Source organism: Myotis daubentonii, chromosome 1 (genome assembly GCF_963259705.1).
Source record: "Myotis daubentonii chromosome 1, mMyoDau2.1, whole genome shotgun sequence".
Classification (NCBI taxonomy): Eukaryota; Metazoa; Chordata; class Mammalia; order Chiroptera; family Vespertilionidae; genus Myotis; species Myotis daubentonii.
In genome coordinates, this window is record NC_081840.1 from 158,393,666 (window position 1) to 158,409,165 (window position 15,500).

Below are 15,500 nucleotides of genomic sequence, written 5' to 3' on the forward strand. Positions count from 1 at the left end.
GACTAGTGACGCTTCATTCTCCTCACTCACTCTTTTCCCAACCCCCCTCCCAAACCCACTTCCTCCCTCCCTCCCTCCCTCCCTCCCTCCCACCCTCCCTCCTTCTTTAAAAATTTTGGAGCCAGGAAGATAAGATATGCAATCCTCTATCGGGAATCCTGTCATATTAAAGATCAAAGGTAGCATCAATGGAAGACCAAATGCGGAGAGAAACAAAGGGGGGAAGCTGGGAGATGCTCATCAGCTAATTACAGCTGCAAATATTATGCAAATTTATCTTGGCACAGAAATGGAGAAAGCGAGTTTAAGTGCGGAGATAATGCTGGAAAATTGAATGTTCATCTGGGCATGGGAAACGGCCCAGTAGGCTGCACTGGTCTGTTTCATCTAGGGAAGCACCGGTTTTATCCTCCTATCAGATCCTCTGCACTTCATTGGTTGGGACTGAGGAATTACTATTACTTATAATTGATACTTGAAATTCTTGGAGTGGTGTGTCCTAAGAGAAGGAAGAGAGGAGAAGGGAGAAGGGTAAGGGGTGAAGAGGAGAAGGAGAGAGAATAGGTGAAAAGTCACAATAGTTAATACTAAATTGGAACTAGTCATCTGAAGTCCACTAAGGCCAAAGTGAACTGAAAAATAAAGGGAAAATATCCCGGAAAACCAGGTCTGTCTGTCTCTCTGCCTCTCCCACTAAAACTTGAAATATCTTTATCATCAAGATTCAAATTTCTAAAATCTATGATTATGTGGCTGCCCACTCTGCTTGAGGGTATGGGACAGAAGCAGGAATGGAGACTTGAACTCCAGCTGGCTGGGAATCCTAGGGAAATCTCGGGAGAGGAAATGTAGATGGTGAGGAGGGGTGCTGACCAGGACTCTCTAGTAGATCTAAGCAGAGGGAGGAAAGTAGACTTAGCTCCATAGACCCTCATCTTTGCGTCTGCCCCAAAGGCACCCCCATTTCCTCTATTTTTATCAGCCTGTATTCACCATTCTTCAGTCTACTCTGGAACTGTCTGAAAAATTACATTCCCAGGAAACAAGCTCCAAATCCTCACATTTCAGAAGTAAATGTTTTTAAGAGTAGGGGAGGAAGAAAGACAATAGAAACTACAGGGAACAGAAAAGAATTCTTAAAAAAAAAAAAAAATCAAGTCCTCCTCCCATCTCCCAGTACAAAATCTACTGCAACCTAGAGAAATGTGGAGAATTTCAGATGAGCATTATTCAGGTGCAAGGCATCCAATTATGAAGAAATTATGATCATCTGACGTCAGGAGGAACAATTGGAGAGCGAATATGTATGAATCTCCTCTCACTGGTTTGCATATTTGCAAAGATTGTTTAATCCAAGCAACCAGAAAGTAATCAACAGGCACGAAAGGCTTAAAGAGCAAATTACCAGTGACTCCTGCCCCTTGGACATCCTAAAGCTGGGAGGTTGCTAGTGTTGTTAGTGGGGGATGGGGGTGGGGGTGTTGGGGGGGTGGAGTACACTGAGTATAGCCTTGGATTCTGAAATTGGTCCTAAAAGAGGCAGAGAGTAAAGCCTGTTGCGTTAAATGGCTTTTGTTCCTTTGGTGTTAGGGCAAAAGACAAAAGAAACAAAAATGCCAATTATTGTAACTAATTAAGCATTAAATGAGATGTGTGTCCTCGTCTCTCTAACTCTAAAATGGAGGGAAGATGATGAGTGTAGGTGGAGGGGGGTGGTCTGGAAGAACAGGAGGACCCACCTACCACTCTGCTCTGGGAGAAGGAAACCTATGCACATTCTGCATGTGTTAACAGACAAAGCCAGAGGAGCTGAATGAATATATATACATATATATATATTCACACACACACACACACACACACACACACACACACATATGACACAGAGAGGAAACTGGAGTTTGTTTTGTTTTTTCTTTACTTGGAATGGGGCTGGCATGGGCAGCAGTCAGGTTGGGAACTGTGTGGCCAGGAGGTGGTGAGGGGAGGAGAAATCTCAGAAAAATTACCATCATTGGTACCTTTGTATATAAAGATGCAAATGGCATTTTATCTTAACTTGGCTCTGTGCTTTAGTCAACGTTTATGATTAATTATCTCCTTTTTCATAAAAATAAATCATGTTAAAAATTAGGATCTTGGTGCTGGGGAGAAACTAAGCACTGGTTTCAGGTCGATCTTGTTAATTTCAGCCTGAAATTGACACACTAATTAAAGAGCAGCGTGGTAAAGCAGGAGCAGGCAAGATTATACCCAGTTCTTTTTTTTTTTTTAATCAGATCTACCTTATATTTTCCCAATTAAAAACTGCAAAAGCAGTTTCATTGCCCCAGGATAAAAAATAAGGGCCCCCTTTTCACAACGTTGGCCATCACTTTCTACCATCAGATTCATTGTGATGTATTAGATGCAATAAATTATCCCATGTAACAAAACATTGGGAGCTGAAAGGCAGATAATCTGGAAAGCAGAGATAAGGATTCATTATTCCAAATCATTATGAATCCAACGTTGCCTCTGACTTCTTTCTTAATCAGCTCCTCTGATCCTGGATATGTGAGCAGTACAGATAAGGAAAGAGTCGTTTATAATTCTCCACCTCGTCTAATATTTTAAAATAAAGTCAGAGGCAAGAAAACGCCATAAAACACTGGTGAGCAGGCAAGCGCCGAATGAAAAATCACTTCCATGTTATTATATCCACAGTAAGATTTAATTAAAATTCTCCACGTCCACGTGCTTTATTTTCAGATAGGATTTTTTCCCATCACGTAATAATTGATAGGAATTTGCAAACGGGGCTATTTATTTAGGGCGTCTGGGTGGAATAGGTCTGATTTTTTTTTTTTAAATTTCCAGTCACTGCTTTGTGAAACTTTCATTTGAGATGTCCGTGGTTACACACCACCCAGCCCCCCACTGCCCAGTCCAGCACCACCCACCCACCCCAACCAGCCCTCAGTTCTCGGACGGGAAACAGGCAAAGTCACAAACTTGAAAGTTGAGTTTAATAAAAATGTTCTGTTAGGAAAAAAAGAGGAAAAATGAAAGAACTGGTTGTCCCCACCCGAGACACTGGTTGTGCCCTCCCAACACCCTCCCCCCATCCTACACATTTGTAATAAATTAAATCTCAATGAATGGCACTGAAAGATTAGAACTTTTAAACCAAGGCTAATATTGAGTGTGTGTTTTGATCTGCAGAGTGAGCCCTTGAAAGAACTACACCAATCTGAGGGTATATATAGAAAGGCAGAATTGACAAGGGGGGTGATGCTAATAAAGGGTAGCAGACAGAAAAATATTACCTGTGTTTTAGGGAAAAGAAACGGGATGTTGGAAACCTGAAAGAATAAATATATGGTTCCTCCAACGCTGAGCAGAACAACTCTGAGTGGCCACACATTCTTAGAAAGACTGGAGATTCTGTCAGCGATTATTTCTTCCTACAGGGTCTCCTTTTTCTTTATCCAACAGGTGAACTTCATATCTGCGTAGCCATCGCAGAGATCTGGGACACACCGTTTCAATGATCTATTAGTTATTTACGGATCTATCTTCCACCTCCACAAGCCTGGTGACTTCCCTTTATACTTAAAATCCAATCAAATGCCTTAGGTTGTAGGATTGTGGCCCAACGCACCACAGGATTTAAAGCACTAGATGCTGGTGCCAATTAGGCCGCACAATTGCCTCCAAGAAGAACCCAAACCAAGCTCTGTCCTGAGGCCCAGGAGCCTCAGAACAGTTCTCTACCTGGTTTGGCCTCTGAACCCAAGTCCAGGAGGGATGGTGACCTACCCAGGATTAAGGGGTTAAAAGGCCCGGCGGTGGGCGCTCCAGTGAGGGAAAAGGAACCGGGGAGGCCCGCAGCAAGTTGTGTGCACAGGGGCGGCAACTCCAGGTGAGGAGCGCCTGAGTGTGTCAGCCTGTGTGTGGCAGAGAGCTGGGTGCCTGCCTTCTTTCTTCCACCAGAAGGTCCTGAAATCTTGGGAGTGAAGCCACCCTGTCCCCTCTGACTTGATAGGATCGGTCACCCTGGGATCCGCGGAGCCTCAGCCTGTAACACAGACAGTCGCCCCAGAATGACTGAGGGCCGGTGTGCTCTCTCACGCCCAAGTATATGCGCACACTCACAGAGACCCGAGCCACGAATCAGTGAGCCCGAGCAGGAGCTTTTAACATTCAGAAAGCGACTTGTAGCTTCATTAAAGCACCATCTTGACGGTGTGCGTGCGGGGGAGGAGAGGCGATGTCTCCAATGGCGAATAAATCTTCAGCGGTCTAAGCGACCAGAGCCTGAGCCTTCACTTTGTTTACGTCTCAGAATAAATTCTCTCCTTCTTCATCCCGCTCCCTCCTCACCATCTCACCATCCAATCGCCCCCAACCCTCTTGCAATATCTCGCTCTTGTATCCCTAATTAAGCAGCAGTGTCCACCTCTAAGTCTACCAAGCCAAGACACGCTCGGCTGGCATTTCTTCTCTGAGTCTTGTCCCTCTATAACCATTAAAATGAAAATCGGTTACATTTTAATTAGGTCCCTATTTATTTATTTATTTGTTTGTTTATTTATTTATTTATAAGTCCGAGTGTCTTTGGCAGCCAGGTTTCCTCAAACGAAGCCTTCCTTTGCTGGAGGTGGAATTGGGGGAGCGCAGTGTATGCGATCGCATTTCTCAGTCCCTCGCCAGTCACTTTAGACCTGGAGACAGGCAAGTGCCCGCGTCAGCAGAAAAGGAACGCGCCGAGGGGCCGCCAGACCCGCCGGGCCCCGCGGGCGCGCGCGTGGACAGGGTGGCGAGGGGTGCGCGCGCGGGGTGGCCGAGGGGGCCTGGAGAAGCCAGATCCGGAGCCAGTCCTGGGTTCCAGGGGGTTTGGATCCTGAGTCTAAGGGACCGGACCAGGGCTTTCCACTTGGGGGCGAGTCTGTGCTTGTGTGTGTGTGTGTGTGGGGGGGGGGGTGCCAAAGGAGAGGGGGTGTTAGATTGGGACCCACAATACGGACCAGAGTGCGGAGGGGACTTTGGAGAAAGACACAAAGAGCCCACAGGCTTGGTGGACGGCGAGTTGGGTGGGCTATAGCTAACACCAAGGCTGAGGAGACTCCTCCAGGAGCCCGCAGTCCTGGTCCCCAAGAGGCAGTGCGCGGGTAGAATCGAGGGGGACTCAGGACCCTAAAAGGGCTCCGGAGTCCCCGCCACCCTCTTCTCGCCAGCGGCCGCGGCCTGCCCCTTCGCGGCCTCCCTGGCACAGTCCACACAGCTCCATGGGATGCGCCAGGGCAACAAGTTGGTGAAAGCTTGTCTACAGAGTGACCTTGCCCCCCTGAGTCCTCAAAACGCGCAGCCCGGCGCCAGAGAATTTGGCTCTGCCACTTGGTGGTGGAAGGAGGGCGCGAGAGGGCAGGAGGGGGAGGAGGGGCTGAACTTGTGACTGAGGTGGGCTTCGGGTTCTCTCAACGGCAGGGAACCCCCCTCTCTTCTGGTCAGGTTGGCAAGAGAGACTCCCCTTTACCCCCACTCTCGGCTTAAACCCGGAATCCGGAGGGTCTGTGGGAGCCGAGGGCACAGACAGGTGGTGGTGTGTCTGATTCCAGGGGCTTTGGGCGGCTGGAGGCTGCGGCCGCATTCCGGGATCTCCCTCCCACCCCGAACCTTGTGCCCCTGGCGCCCCTGGCCTGGGCATCGCTCTGTACCTGCTCTCCAGACACCTCGTTCCACGGAAAGTCTCACTCTCACACCGCACTCCTTGACGCTCCTTAACTGCCCCTCCTTGGGTCACCGCCCCACCTCTGCCCCACTGGCTCTGACCTTGCTGACCAATGGCCTTGGCCTCCCTGCAGCCCCGCAGCCACCGCTGAACTCGCACCGTTAAGCTGGGCAATTCCTTCCTACCGCACTGGTTCCAGCACAAGAAACTTCGTGACTTCCTGGCCTGGCAATGGACACTTTTTGTTTTATTTCTCCCCAAAGATTTATTTATTTTTAAAGTCAGTCTCCATAGTCTTATTGTATAAATATTGTGAAGGCAAAACTCTACCTGTCAAAACAAATGGACCCTGACCTTTCTACCCCAATGTTTATGGAGTTTCATTTTACCCTTGCAGAAATTTATTCAGGACAGACCCCTCCCTGGGTTATTTTGATCTTCCACCAGCAAAAGTAGGTAGGATACAGGAGGGGAGGGCTTTGAAGGGGGGGCTGGAGTTGCTGGATGGGCGGGTCGGCAAATGGGACCATTTTCCTTAGACATTTGATCTTCAGAGCAACTTCTGCTTCGTTCTCCCCATCTCATGCCCCTAAAAGGGAAATTTCCCCTAGAAGTATTTATGAAAAGAGTGGGGACCTCTATAGAGCCTCCTCCCCAAACCTCTACTTCCTGGGTGCATAGATACCTCTGCCTCTGAGCGTTTCCATGCCCACCATGAGGAGAGCCCAAGAGTAGGGAGGCCTAGAGCCAGGTCACCCAGCATCCTGCTTTTCCTAACTTTTACTGGCCAGTGGTGGCTAAAGACAGATGTGGCTGGAGAGTGCTTGCATTTTTTGAGGTGTTAGCATAAACAGAAACAGGAGGAACAGTCAGAAAGGAGGGGGAAAGCCCTGTAGGGTACAGGCCCTGCTAATGCTGGCCACCAGTTGTATCTCTAGAAACTCCCACTGGGTTCCCACTTCTCCAAAATGGGAGAAAAACTCCACAAAAGCTTTTATATCTATGGTAGGTAATGACCCAGTCAACACGACCGACGACATTTACAATGTGAACTCCAACCCTGCCGAATACAGAGAGTGGGCTTTGTTGGCTCTAGGGGCTGATCACGTTTGAGGCTATCTTTCCCCATCCCCCCAACTCTGCCAGCTTCGTCCATCCCTTGTGTGCAGTTTGCGTGTTTGCAAAGGCGGGGCGGGGGGGGGGGGGTGTCATTCCTCGCTTAGTCTTCGGCCCTCCCTCCCTTTCCCCCTTTGCAACCCGGAAGCGCTCGCTCAGTAAAGTGAGCAGGAGAAGGCGGAGGGAGGGAGGGAGGGAGGGAGGGAGGGAGGGAGGGAGGGGGTTCCTAGGAAGGATGCACATCACCCAGGTTTTACTTCTTGCTGGAAGCCTGCGTGAGATGCCGTAAGCAGCTGGGGCAGTGAGGACCGCGGCGGCGACAACAGTGGCTAAGCCTGCCTGTCGTTTCTGCCTTCCAATCTCTGGCAAGTCAGGAAATAATAAAAAACAGCTGGCCGGCAGGAGCAGGCGCGAGCTACCCAGGTCAGTGAATATCGCTGTCTTCTCCCTCTAACTCTGCACTCGCTCCCCCGGCTCCCCCTGCTCCACGCGGAGAGAATTAAAAGGGCTCCGAAGGGATAGCGGCCTCTGGGGAAGAGTGAAGTAAACCTCAGTCCTATTGTTCGTTCTGGTCACTGGAAATCTTGGGCTTTCTGCAATGACCTTGGGCGAGCATGGTGTGTGCATGTGTGTATGTCCTTGTTTGGAGAAAAGAGCCAGTAGAACGAAGCTTGTGAAGAAAAACTAAACCGAAAAATAAGAGCCGGCAGAAATGTCTGGGAAGGGCTGCGCACACATTTTCCACTTGGGCAGGGCAGAGCACTGGAGCAAAGAACCCATTCATGGAGGAGCAGCTCAGTCTTCTTTCAAGGTGGCTGCAGGGTCCCAGTGTCAATTTCATGTTTATTTCCTTCTGCTTACAAGTGTGTGTTTAGGCTCATTGTCTCTGCATATAATTAAAGAAGCAGCTGTGTGCTGTGAGATAAAAGTTGGAGCCCAGCTGTGTGGGCATCTGACATGGAGGTGGTGGTGGTGGGGAATTGGGGGGGGGGAGGCTGGTGGCTTGGAAGTACCTTTGCTTCCAGAAGCAGCACCCTGAGGCAAGTAAGAAAACCAAGAAAACCGCTGCCTGGGAGAGAGGGTGCCCAGGGTTGTGAGGAGCAGGAGAGGAAGAGGAGACAAGTATTTTACTTTCTCCTGGGACATTGGACCAACAGATTCTGAATAGTCGTTCCGTCACAGGTTCCCAACCAAAACAGATTAAATGCAAGGGAGGGTGAGTGCATGTAGGCAGGAGAGTTTCTTTTAGATGCCTTTGCCTCCTCTCAGATATGCAAGGGTGTGAGGAAACTGACACGGGGTAAGTCTGTCCAGGGCAGAGGATGAAAATGACTCCAACCCGCAGGAACTCCCCTCCGTTTGGTTCCCATGTTTCCTAGTTCTTTTTTCCTCCTCTGTCAGCCACATCCACCCAGGGACGCTTGGATTGTGGATGAGAGATTACAAAATTTAAAGAGACAATAATAATGTAGCATTTGCAGCGCTTCTATCCTTTTAGCGTCTCTGGCAGAAAAGGTGTGTGTGTGTGAGGGGCTGTTGGTCCTATGACAGGCTTGGGAAGGGAGTCCCAGTAAGGCTGACAGAGTGGACTTGGGTGTCTGATGCTTACAGGGCCCAAATGGCTGTTTGCGGGAGGGGGCTTATCGTTAAACCTTTTAAATGTTTGCGTGATTTTGAGGAAAGAAATTGTTTTCTGCCCGTTTGAATCCTGGGCAAGGTAGGGTGTCCAGGTCGGACTGACCAAGGTCCAGGTGGGGTTTGGGTCCCATGATCGATTCCTGCATGGGACCAAGCAGGAGGCTCAGCTTCCAGGTTCCAGCGGTGGCCCTGCAAGGCCTGGGGTTCCTGGCTTAAGGAGCCAGATGGATTCTAAGGGCATCGGTGAGTGGCACTGGGTACACAAACCCAAGCACCTGTATCTGCAGGCCCACCCCTCTATTCTACACAAGAGCTCTTCCCTAGCCCTGGGGACTCTGAGTTGGGTTGTCTCTCCAGCCAAAAGCCCAGAGACAGTAGAAGCTACATTTCCTTTATTTGAGAATTCCACCCTGCCTTTTTCCAGACAATATGTGAGGTGGGGGGTCATTGGGCACGCTGTGAGGGCATGGGAGTGTATGCCCGAGTACTCTGGTGGAACTTCTTTGTTGGGATGCCCAGCAGCCCAGGGCCACACAGAGAGCCTGGGAAGAGGCAGGTATGTGGGAGCGGGGTGGCTGAGAACCCATCTTCTGGAGGTTAAGGCAATTTGTGTCCCGGACAAGGTATCTGTGAAAAGAATCCAAAAAACAAACCCCAAACAAACCAGTGTTCTCTAGCAGGGGTTATTCTAACCATTGCTGGGCTGCACTGAGGTATTGCCTCATGTTCCACATCTGAGCCCGTTTGAACGTAAATGTGCGTTCTTTCCGCGGTGTCTTTGTGTGCCCACCAAGTATTCTTGATCATCTCTTTTTCTTAACGGTTGGAGTAACCAGACAGAGGCTTAGCAACAGCCATGCCTGGACCAAGGCAGCCCCCGAGCTGGGGTCCGAACCTCCCTTTGCTTCTGGCCACTGGGCAGAAGGGGCTGGATGGAGGTGGTGACAGTCGGTTATAAGGACCAGAAAGAAAAAAAAGGTTGTCCAGGCGCTTGAGCGAGTCTCCCTACATGTCTGTCGCTGCGGGTCTGCAGGCACACGTGTGTGGTTGCTGTTTTGTTTTATATAACAAATTGCTTGGGTTCCACCATGTGGCAGGCGGCGGCGAGTCCAGCGCCAGCCCAGCCGGGGTCCTGGCGGGGAGAGGCAGTCGGCTAGGCGCATCCTTCAAGGGAAGAAAGGCGACGGGTTGCGCGCAGGATGGCGTCTTCCCACCTGAGCGGGGCGCATTCACAGGTTACCGTGGGGTCTCCAGCGTGTCCAGAGGAAGATGTGCTTTTAGAAGCTCGCCTCAACTGTCCCATGATCTGAACGAAATTACCCTCCCCCATCTGCCCTCTCCCGGTGGTGAACTCCCCCATCCCTTGGAGCCCAGGGTCGGTTTCCCAGCAAAAATCACACCCCGGGTCTTCTGGCTCATTGCGAGAAGTGACAACGCAATAGCCCCAAGATAACGCGTCCTCCTGAGATGCCACCTGGAAGTGGCCGGAGGAGAGTCGGCAGGAGGCGAGCGCTTGGGACTCCGGGCAGGGCAGGGGTAGGGCAGGCACGGGTCTCAGGACGTGGTGGCGGTGAGGCGGCGGGCGTCTAGCGGAGAGGCGGGAAGGCCACGGGGAGTGAAGCAGGTGTCCATCTGCAGGCCTCATCGCCTGGAAAATGGTGGGGCCAGGAGTTCGCTGGGTGACTCCCGCATGCTGACCACTTCCCTGGGAGTCTTCAGCGGAGCGGCCTGAGGACACCACAGGAGGAGGGTCTAGACTTGCGAGCCCCTGCCTAAGAGCCATCTGACTGCGTGGACCTGCTGGAGCGCTCCCACCCTTTCCTTTTCTTTGTGGCTCCCACCGCCCCCCCCAGCCAGCCGCAGAGGCCAGGAGGGAGGCAGGACTGGGAGGTGCGCCCGTCCTCCGAGGTGACTCGCATGCCTTTCCACTCACCCACGAGGGGAAATCTTTCTCTTCTACCCAACCCCCGGGGCTCCCCGCTGTGCCAGCCCCGCAGACCTCTGCATTGTCAAACTAAAACATAGAAATCCCCTGCTCTCTCCCTCCCTCCTCCCCCTTTCCGCTACACCCCTACCTGCCCCATTTTTATCTCGCTACAATCAGGGTTTTTCTCAACTCCGGAGAAGTGGCTCGCGGCTGACGGAGAGCCAGGATCCCTCTGAGCTGGAGGGCCCGGCATGCGCTGGGGGCGGGAGGGGGGCGATCTGAGTGCCTCTCTCCCTTTGACGTGCCACAGCCACAACTCTCGCCGCTCCTCCTGGTCTGGGCGGGTTTCTTTGCGAATTTTAACCGGTGATAGATGAATAAACAAACAAACAAAGTAAATAAAACCACACACTACGCCCAGAGTGCTGGCTCATTTCCCAGGACAGGTGGACCCCGGGCTTGGCGCGGGTGGGCGTGGGAGCCAGTTCCCACGGGTTTCCCCTTTGACGTTTCCACCTCCGGCATCTTCCCATCGCCGGAGTTTTGGGGTCCCCCTTTTCCTCTGCGTTGCCCAGGTCGCCTGCTCGCTGTTTCATTGGAAGCGAACAGCCAGCACAGCCCCCACACTGCCTGCTTCTTTCTCATCGCCCTGTGAGTTCGCTGCTCTGCGCTTCAGTTCATGCGGGAAAGAGAAGGGGGCTTGGGTGGGGACTGCAGATTTAACATGTGTTTAGCCCGTGCGCCGGAGCGGCTCCCCCGTCGTGCCGTCCGCGCAGCCGAGGCCAGGCAGTGGCGCCTTGGGCTGTGTCCCCAGCGTAACCCTCCGGTCGGGCAGCCGGCGAGCTGTTTGTACAGCTTTACCTGCGCTATACTCCTATCCAGTAAAAACCTTCGCCCGGCCGCGGTAACCTAATACCAGGGCCGAGGCGGAGGAGGGGGTGATGGGGTTGGCTCCGTAGGGCGGGAGGTGTGTACGCGCCAGAAGGGGGTTCTCTGCTTTGTCCCTTCTCCCAGCGGAGAATGAAATTGGGACGCGTTTCGCGGGATCGAGGTGGGGGACCTCGGGCTGAGGAGGGAGGAGGCCGGCGTCCGCGTCCCTGTCTGTTCTGCTTTTCACTCTCACAGGCATCGGGGACCCGCGCGTAGCCGCAGCTCATACGCTGGCCGCCAGCAGGCGCGGAGGTCCCGGGGCGCCCCGCGGGGCTAGCGAGGCCCAGCCAGGGCATTCCAGGACGAGGACCTGGTGTCTCTCTCCCCGCTTTAACTTGCCCCATTGGGATTCCCACACCTAAGACAAAACCCGAAAGGAAGGGCGCCGACACTTCGGCAGACCTCTCCTCCCAGGCCGGGCTCCTCTTCCGGAGCGCCGGGGTCTCGGCTGCAGCCGGAGGAGGGAATCGGATTGAAACGCTTCTTGGCGGTTATTGTCTCTCGCTAATTGCTCTAACAATGGCCACTATTACAGGGCAGATACCCAATTAAATGTCCCGCGGGGCTGCGCTGGGCTCCCCGCGGCGAACTGGCCGCTGGCCTGGGGCTTGCTGACCGCCAGGGTGCGAACCCAGCTGGTGCGGGGCCCGGCGCCGGCCTCGGCACCTCTGGCCTCCACTTCCTCTCAGACGCACAGCGACCGCGGCCCGTTGACACCGTTTTTATTGACCGAGCGCAGGCGAAGAAGATGGATCGAGCTGGGATGGGAAGTGACTTCTCCTCCCCCAGCACCGGCTGGCCTGGGCCCCGGGGCCGCGCTCCTATTTCTTGGCCTGTGCTGTCGCTCTGCGCCCTCCCAGCCCCCCAGCCCCGCAGGTTCCCGGCTTCATTTCAGTCTTTAACTGGGAGGCCGGGTCCGCCCAGGCCGGCGCCGCGGCTCCGGGGGGAGGGACCCGGCGGCGCGGCCCGGCTCCGCTTCTCTCTCCCGCCTGCAAATATTTGCTGCCTCGCTGGAAATCCGACTGCTTCGCGCGCGCTCCGCTTGCAAAGTCCTTAAGTAAACACGCTCAAATGACCGCCCCGGGCGGCCCGAGGCACGCTCACTCCCCCTGCTCGGGATTAGTAACTTTATGACTTCGACCCCGAGGCTCCGCTTTTCTGGTTACCCTCCGCGGACAGCGCGGCGGCCCGGGCCGCTGCTCCCAGGACCTCGGCCCCGCGGAGCTCGCCTGGACGCGCCCGTCGCCAGGCTCGGGTGGGTGCCGCTCCCGCGTGGATCTCCGATCCCTGAGTCCTGGGGTGAGCCTGGGGGGCACGCTCCTCCCCTCTGCGCGGCGGGGCTCCGGTTCCTTGGTGGGGCTGGGTTCCCCACTTCCATCTCCACAGAGTCTCTGCGCACCCGGAAGGGTGGGTGGGTGGGACGCGTACACGAGCCTGTGTTTGGGGGCTGGGGGTGGGTCCCAGTTGAGCCCAACCAAGGAGAGAAAGTAAGGCTCCATTTCTTACCCTTTCCCCAAGAGGGCACACACACCTCGCTCAACTTGACGCCTAAAGCAGCCGCCTGGAGGCCTGGCGTTGCAAACAGGCCACACTGGCTCCCGCCGCCCCACGCTCAGACTCGGCTCCTGGGGGTGGGGGCAGGGGTAGGCGGGCGGTGGTTGCGCCGTTATCTGCTCGGCTCCGGGAGGCTTGCCTCCAGGGTCCCAGGCACCCAAGCCACTCGCCTGCCCCTTACCCCGGTGAGGGAGGCCTCGCGCCCTACTGGAGCCCAGGGCGACCGCATCCTCCTCGGTCTTCTCCTCGCGTTCTCCTCCTCCCGGCTGCTCCCGGGGAAAAGGGGGGACTCGCAGACCAGCCAAGCAGAGGTGCCCGGGGAAGGGGCTGTCAGGTCTGCAGAAGGGCGCTGAGCGTCTCGGCCAGGAGACCAGGATCTGCTCTGCGGGCTATGGCAGAGGGGAATCAGGACCACTTTTCCCCCTTCCCCCGGCCTCGAGCCCCCCCCCCCCTCCCGCCCTCCCCAGGAGGAGGAAGCCCAGCCTGCATTTGCCGGCGAGGCGGGTCTAGCCGGCGCCTGGCCTAGCCTAGACCCCCGCAGCCGGCTCTCCGCCTCAGGCCAAGCGCCGCAGCCTCTCTCCAGCCGAGTTCCCTTCCCCCTTCCTTCCCGTGGGTCCCAAGGCCGACCTCGGCCCACCCTCCCCGGTATCCCTCTCCTCTCCTTTTTCCTCCTTCCCTCCCCCCCGCTACCCCCCTGCTCTGTGCTCCCGGCTCTGGGGCTGGGCCCGTGACGTCAAACACAGTGTGGCGTCGGCGAGACTGGCCGGCGCGGGCCATCAAAAGAGCAACGTCCTCTTTCCCAATTACCCACTGTCAGTCCGGGAACAGGGGCGGACCGGCTGGGAATTAAATGTTAAATACCCCCTACAGGCTGGCTCCATTGCACCGGGTATACAGCCGCAGCCCCCGCGCCTCCCTGCCAGCTCCAAACCACCCAGACCTGAAGGGGCCTTACAGAGCCTTCATTTTTTTCAGGATGGTCGGGGGGTGGGGGTTCTCCATCCCAGTGCAGCCCGACTTGGGTGCCTGTGATTTAATTAAAACGAATAATGCCCCCCCCCCCGCCCCCAACCCCAGTATGGTAGGTTATCAGAGAGGCGCCGCTACACCGGAAGGCCTTCTTCTCACACATCTTTTCTCTTTGTCTTTTAAAAATCGCTCTCGGCCTCAAAAGTTAACATTTTCAAGTTCTGGCGTGGGCAGCACTTCTCTCCACAGGACAGGCTCCCTTTATCCTTCGCGGCCTCCAGGTCTGGGGTGGCTTTGGACCGCGGTCAGGCCCGCATCTATCCTGGTCCGGGACTGACGCTCGGAGAAGCGCTGTTCATTTTTTCCTGCTTCCATTCTTAATCTTAATCTCGGGACTTTTAGCAAAAATGTGTGTGCGCGTTCCTCTGTCCCCGTTTGTGGAGCGGTTTCCGGTGAATGTTAGAAGCTAAATAATTAAAAGGTTTGGAGAGCGCTGTGAGCAGCAGAGGCTGGCAGCGTGACTGGCCCTAGAGAGCAGTGGTCAGAGAGAAGGGAAGATCGATGGGCCGCCCTGACAGCCGGGGACGAAACGGGCTCAGGAGGAGCCGGGTGGTTGGGTGGTGGTGGTGATGGTGCTTTACTTAGGGATTTTCTTCCTGTTCGACCGACTTCTAACAAACACCAGGTTTAAGGAGATGGAGGCTCCAGAGAAACTCCAAATCCAAGACCCGGAGGACCCACGTTTTCACCACTTATTCAAAATAAATGTTACTCATCTTTCTATAAGGATTGTGTATTAAAACAACTCCCCTTCACCGAGTGAAGGCTGAATTTGAATATCGATGTTTTTGCATGAAAGGAATCCTCCAGCTCCAATTTTTGTATTTGACGGAATCTTATGGGGTGGAGGAGCGAAAAGGGAATATGTCTTCCATTCAAATAGAACCCGCATCAAGCTCTTAGTGCCGTCCGTGGGAAAGCCTGCGGGAGAACTCTCGCTCTCTCATCTCACACTTTGTGCTGGGGGAACGGAGGGTGGAACCTGAGTCTTCTTCCGCCTGACCCCTGTGCGCCCCGGCCACCTCGGCGGGCCGCGCGGCTGCAGGAGACTGAGCGCCACTAGGGGATGCAGTGGCTCAAAGGACCGGGACGGGCAGCGGAGGTTGGAGGCCGCGGGGCCGGCCAATCGCGGCCCGGCCATAGCCTCGCCCGCTGATTGGCTCCTTTTCCAGCCCCGCCTCCGCCCCGCCCTTTGCGGGGCGTCTCCAAGCTGCGCTCCCTCCGCCCGGGTGTGGAGCTCCGCGGCCCGAGTCCCAAGCCCGCGAGGTCGCCGCGGTCCTGCCCCGCGGCCGCCGAAGGAGGCGGGGGAGTACGCTGGGAAGCCGAGTAAGTCCGCGAAAGCTGGGTCACTGTAGTGAAGACCCGAGTCCCGCCTTTCCAGTCCCGCACTGCAGTTGGAACTATTTGGAGTCTTCCTCCCTCTTTCCTTTCCATCCATCCCATCCACTTTTGCCACTGAAGTCAAAAGCACAGTTCGATTACAGATATTGGGTCTGGAAAGGACAGCTGCAACAGCTGAAACCTTCGCGGGGCTTGTGAACTCCAAAGGCCAGGGAACGTACTGACAACGACTCCAAAAGTAACGCGGAGTTT

General features: G+C 54.5%; 1 protein-coding gene across 1 annotated transcript in view; it reads left to right on the forward strand.

Annotated features, from left to right (window-relative positions):
- Positions 1-7,129: 7,129 nt before the first annotated feature.
- The window catches only part of GATA3 (GATA binding protein 3), a 30,780-nt gene continuing 22,409 nt past the window's right edge, over positions 7,130-15,500 (forward strand). The window contains 1 exon segment of the mRNA XM_059663879.1: positions 7,130-7,252. The gene's annotated coding sequence lies outside the window, so the exon portion shown is untranslated.